Raw genomic sequence first — 6,086 nt, 5'->3', positions numbered from 1 at the left:
GTAGGAAAACTCCTTTGTCGTGGGTTGAACCGTGTCCTCCTAAAAGATACGTTGGTGTCCTTACCCCCATGACCTGTGGATGCCAGCTTATATGGGCACAGGGTTTTGCAGACCTTGCAGTTAAGAGCAAGTCACAGTGCAGTAGGAAGCACCCTAATCCAGGGACTGGTTTCTTTTTTGGAGGGCAATTTGGTTTTATTTATCAAGGTTTTCAATGCACTTGCCTTTTAACCCAACAATTACACTTCTAGAGATCTACCTGACATAAATGCATATATAGAGTCCTGGGTCCTACAAATACAAGCTAAACCTACCAATGCCCCCCAAACCCCAAAACAAAGTATCTAGGGGTCTTTTCAATGACACCTAAAGTCAAGAGGACCACCTTCAAGCTTGAAGGTCACTAACAGCAAAGCTGCTTGCAAATGTAACTGCAAACTCTGGACAGATGAACATGAGCAAGGTATTATAATAGCTAATTCACATGGGGAGCCCAAGTGTTCCACATGATCAGTTGCTGAACATGAAGAAAGACATATTTTGAGAAGCAATTTAGGATCCAGCAATCATTTGACAAATACTGAGGCAATAAGGAGATCCAAACATCCTTAGAAGAGGAGAGAGATTGCACACACCCCTGGGAGGGCGTCCTGTGAGCACAGAAGCAGAGACTGGAGCCATGTTTGCAATGTTGTGACTTGTAAGAAGAATATCTATTTAGCCATTCAGATGAGAAAACTTGTTTCTCATATACATGTCTTTGTCCAGAGTGACAAAGGTGTCTCTTGTCATGTTAATGAGGATGTGGGCTGGTCACCAGGACAACCAACCTTGTGATCAGAGGGTTGGAACTTTTGGTCCCACCCGTGACTTCTGAGGACGGGAGAGGGGCTGGAGGTTCAATCAATGGCCAATGGCCAATGCTTTCATCAGTCTAGCCTATGGAATGAAGCCTCCACAAAAACCCTAGAGGACAGGTTCGGCCTGATGTGTGGAAGTAGAGAGAGCAATGGGCTGCAATGCCTGGAAGGTGGCAAGAGCTTAGTGCACACCGGCCTCTTTTGCCTTCTATCTTTGGTAGGTTTCGGATTGGCCCTTTGGATTGTTTTTCATGCACTCTGGGTTCAACCCCTTCCTCACTTAAACCATATGCTCTAGATCTTGTCCTAGAGTGATCACACGCAGGGACACCGGCTCACACTCTGAGCAAGGCCATGGCACCATGTGGACAGTGCTGGCCCTCGGGTGCTTCCCAAGTGCCACCAGGTGGGCGCCAGGGAACAGAGAGGGGAAGGGCCTTGCCTAAGGTCACACAGCCCCAGAGCCTGGCGCTAGGCACGCCCAGACGGGAAGTAGGACAAGTCATCTCTCCGAGCGCACCCGTCGGCTCTGCGTGCAAGTGCCTTCCTGTCGTCCTCTTCCCTCAGACCTCTGGGCCTGGCCCTCACCTCCACACCTGGACTTGGGGTGGCCTTGGTTAGGGAGCCTGCTGAGGCAGATTCCAGAGTGAGGCTGAAGGGCACGTCAGGGGCTTGTCGAGATGGGAACTCACAGAAGATTGGTGTGGGAAGAGGGGGTCTGGGGGGTGTGTGGAGGGTGTTCACATCACTGCCCCACAGCTGCGTCCCCGGCAACTGACTGAATCTGTCTGGGCCCCCACTTCTTCTATAGAACTGGGGCTCACAGTGCTTTGTTCCCCAGGCTTTGGTGAGGATAAACCAAGACAATGTACAATAAGCACCTCGCCAGTGTTTGGAACAGAAGCGGCGTCCATGAAGACAGAACTCCCTAGGATTGCTCCACAGGAAACTTTACTGAGCACCTGCTCAGCTGGGCACATGGTTTTGAACATCAGAGACCAAGTGCCTGGATTCAGGGAGCTGCCCTCCAACACGGTGACTCAGAGCCACCCTGGGCCAGTTACACAACCTCTCTGAGCCCAGTCTCCAGCATTAAACCAGGGACATTCCTGCCTGGCTGATAAACGTCAGGCTGTGTAGACACGCGACGGTACAGGGCCTGACCTGGAAGCCGTGGACCCTGCAAGTTCCCGGCTCCGTTTCCTGCCCAGCTCTCCTCCCTGTAGCACCACAACAGTGGACTTGGGCCTCGGGTCTTACCTCTCTTCTCAGCGGTGATGACGGGGGCTTCCAGCAGTGATGACGGGGGCTTCCAGCGGCTCGCCCAGCCCTGCCTCGTCTTGGCCGGCAGCCTGAAGATGTATGCCGACTCCAGGGCCAGCTCGGTGCCCATGAACTGCCTCACCATGGCACCCACCTCCACAGTGGTGAATGTGCTGGGGCTGCTGCCAGCCAGGCGGTGGCGATCTGGTACCCTGTGGGGGGGACAGGAGGGCCATGCGTCAGTGACATCACCCTCAAATGGCACAGAAAACCTTCCTCCAGCCCCTCAAATGGCATGGAGCGACTTCCCCTCTCTGTTCTGCTCACCACGTACTTGTTGACAGGCCACATGCCTTGATGGGAACCTGGGCCCCTGGACACTGGGACTGCATCTATCTTGGCCTCCCCCCAAAGCCCTTGCCTTGCCCAGGGCAGGCACTCAGGAAAGATGACATGAATGGAGGGGCAGTGTTTCGGGGCCCCGCCAACATTGGTGAAGGTTTCTCTTCTCTCAGCAGGGCCTGATTTTCAGGTTTCACAATAATGACTTGGCCATTTTTGAACACAGACAGGGATCAAATGATCATTCTGCAATCCCCCCAGCAATACAAAGCGGCTTGCAGGGGTGTGTCCCTACACTGGCTTCAGGTCCCTGCTGGTGAGATGATCTTGTTCCAAGTCTCACAATTTCACCCCAGGGTGCACAATCTACCCACAGCTCACAGCCAGATGCTATGGGTGTGACCGGGCTACCGTGCAAAGAGAGATGTTCTGTCCCCTTCTATGACCTCCCCTAGCACAGGGTAAATCCCAATCAGAAAGCCATCATGTGAGGCACCGAGACTGCGTACCCCTTTATTTTTTTAACACCAACAGTAAGTACCAACTTAGGAAATTACCAGAGGATTCTGAACACAGGATTCTCACTAGAATTTTGCAAATATAACAGGTTTCAGGACAAGCCATTTGTTCCATTTGGTGTTTTTGTGACGGGCACCACCTAGGCCACGATGTGGGGCAGACAGGTCCCCTGTGACCAGCGGCACGAACACAAGTGAGCAGTGGGAGGGAACAATGGCTATTGCAGAGCAGGTGCGTCCATGGGGCACAGCCTGGGGTCCCCCTCAGTCAGCAATCACACGGCCTTCCCGCTCCCCTTCCCCAAGCCACTCACCTCGTTCTCACTGAGAACAGTCACACCGAGGCTATTCAAAACCACGACTTCTTTTTTGGCTAAACAGAGAGTCATACATGCAGCAGGGCCTTCTGGGAATCTGTGGAAGGGAAAAATGAATTCTATCAACCCAATGATCTGTGTGCAGATTGTGTGCAAGACCAAAGCAGGGGGTGATCAAGAAGAATCCAAAGATGTACCTGGCACTTTTCCAAGAGAAGCAAAAATGTGAGCTGGTGTCTAGCTAGGACTCAGGTGGCAAAGTTCCCTATGGCATAACATACACACTTCAAATGGCAGGTTCCCAGGACTGGGGACTCCCCTGGGATGGAGCCAGGAGTCACAGCAGATTCATCTGACGAGGAGTCAAGATGCAGGTTTCCAAGGGCTTCTGAACAAGTCCCCTCAGGGGCCTTCAATTGTTCCAGATGTTTTCTAAGACAGCCCTTGATGGTTTCTGAAAGAGCAGGTCCCCAAACACAGTCAGAGGGCGTGCTCTGACACTGTGAATCAAATCCTTCACTGAAGTCCACAGACCCAGGGAGAAAAAGAGCAAGTCGGGAAATGCTTCAGGTCCTCAGGGAGAAGGCCACGGGCCTCACTCCCAAACATGCCTGGGAGGTACGGCCAGGCCCACCAGCACCACAGGCTGTCCTGGGTCCCAGCAGGCCCTGATCCCCCCATGCCTGAAACCCCCGAAAATATTCCAGCAAAAAATAGGCTTCATTTATGGGCACAGTTTCCACCTAGAACTGTAATGTGAACTGTGTCTAATTTAGTAGGACGTACCTGGTAAATGCAGGTTACGCTCTGAAGAACCTCCTTTTTGATTATAACAAAGAACAGAGGAACAGAGCTCTCAAAATCACACTGTAAAAGGATGGGAATAGCAATATTTAATGTAAAAAGTTCAAAGAAAAATAAGGCTGGGGCTCTTGGAGTCTAACAAAATACACTCATTTAAATCTTCTCACATGGCAGTGGGTTCTCCTCTCTCATTTTATTACACTGACACTGAATTTATTTGAACCAATCTACACAAAACAAAAAGCAAAAGGCCGCATACATTCCTACAGTAAGAAACCGATTTTCACTTACTAGCAAAGCTATCTCGAAATAGAACCCCGGCTTGGAGAGGCTTCATGCAGAACTGCAGAACTGGCTCCTTCAGTCCTTGCTGCTGAAAGTCATGGTGGAAGGTTTTTGGAAGAAATTTGACAGCAGATATCAAGCTGGTCACTGCCTGTCACTGAGGAAGTCCACTTCTGGGAATATGTCCTCAGAGGATCATCCTGTATTTGGTAAAGAGCTTTATGCATAAAGGTGCTCACGAACAGTTATATGTAAGAACTAAATAGACAAAGGAAACAAACTCAATGTCCCTCAATAAAAATTCTAACAGCTCTACATTCCCTCCCCGTATCATCATTTAATCCTCAAATAACCCCTTTCACAGATACAGAAACTGAGGGTCAGGGCTAGGAAGTGCCAAGATACACAGTTGTGAGCAGGAAGTCAGAATTAGAACCCAACTCTGTGAACAAAAATATCACCAAATATGGACTGGACTCCTTTCTCTCCCCACATTCAGGCCCTCCTCCCACACCCTCCACCCCAGCCCTGGCCATCTGGTACCCACCTAGTGCCAGACTCCATAATTCAGACAGAAGCAGGTCCTTCCTGTTAAGAGAAAAAGGCATGGTCATCTCCCAACTTTCTCCCATCCGCTCCCTCAGTAACCCTGCTCCTGACCATGAACTGGATGCAGGGAGGATGGACTGCCCTCACACACAGGGCACACAGCGCCTGCCCTGCAGTGCCAGGAGCAGGATCCATAGTGCACATGTCCAGAGCCAGCCCAGTATGGCCGGCGATCAGAGAGGACAGAAGGGTTACTAGAGGACATCCTGATTCCCAAGGACCCCTCTGGGTCTCTTCTGTATCCTAGGCCCACACCACGGCCTGGCACAGAGGCCGAGCTCCATAGATAGTTGCTAGACGCACAGACTGAGCCTCTCTGAGCTTTAGTTTCCTCACCTCTAGAATGGGGAAAAGGATCGTCCCTCTTAACGCAGAGTTACAGAACGGATCAAGTGGGTCAACATGCAGCAATGGCCTCACACATAGCAGGGATTCAATAAACAGTCTTTCTTATTACAAATAACTCCAAGGTGAAAGTAAAATGAGAGAGGACACCAGTGTCTGGGCTTTCTTTATTCAAGTCAATGGGCTTACGCAACCCCAGAGCAGAACAGTCGACAGTGATTTAAAATGAACTCGGTGAAATGTCCAATCAAAAGACATACAGTGGCTGAAAACACAATACCCATCCATGTGCCACCCACAAAAAGACTCACTTTGGACCTAAGGACAACACAGACCAAAAGTGACGGGACAGAAAAGATGTTCTGCGCAAGTGGGAACCAAGACAGAGCTGGAAGAGCTATAATCAGACAAAACAGAATTCAACGCTGTTTAAACACACACCAACATTTGTTAGAGGCAGCAAAAGTGGTTCTAAGAGGGAAGGTTATAGCGATACAGGCCTGCCTCAAGAAGGAAGAGAAGTCTCAAACACACACCCTAATGTGACACCTTGTGATCCAGGAAAAGAACAAAGTCCAAAGTCAGTAGGAGGGAAACAACAAAGATCAGAACAGAAATAAATAAAGGAGGGACTGAAAAAATCAGCACGCCTGGGTGGCTCAGTTGATTAAGGGTCCAACTGTTGATTTTGGCTCACTTCATGATCTCAGGGACTTGAGATCGAGCCCCGTGTCAGGATCTGT

At 50.2% G+C, this 6,086-nt stretch overlaps 1 long non-coding RNA gene across 2 annotated transcripts; it reads right to left on the bottom strand.

The window, feature by feature from the left end:
- Positions 1–13: 13 nt before the first annotated feature.
- On the bottom strand, positions 14–5,941 carry LOC115942615 (uncharacterized). Of its 2 annotated transcripts, XR_014141677.1 has the most exons (5): positions 4,937–5,941; positions 4,396–4,589; positions 3,498–3,754; positions 3,298–3,397; positions 14–2,335 (listed from the first exon to the last, which is right to left on the bottom strand). It is a non-coding gene; the product is annotated as an uncharacterized LOC115942615 (long non-coding RNA). The 2 variants fall into 2 exon arrangements; XR_014141678.1 differs by lacking the exon at positions 3,498–3,754.
- Between the last annotated feature and the right edge of the window lie 145 nt (positions 5,942–6,086).

The sequence above is a fragment of the Leptonychotes weddellii genome, unplaced genomic scaffold (genome assembly GCF_054177405.1).
Source record: "Leptonychotes weddellii isolate Sample4059 unplaced genomic scaffold, ASM5417740v2 HiC_scaffold_12723, whole genome shotgun sequence".
Taxonomy (NCBI): Eukaryota; Metazoa; Chordata; class Mammalia; order Carnivora; family Phocidae; genus Leptonychotes; species Leptonychotes weddellii.
The sequence above is the reverse complement of the archived record's forward strand: the minus strand, read 5'-3'. Positions and strand labels throughout refer to the sequence as shown.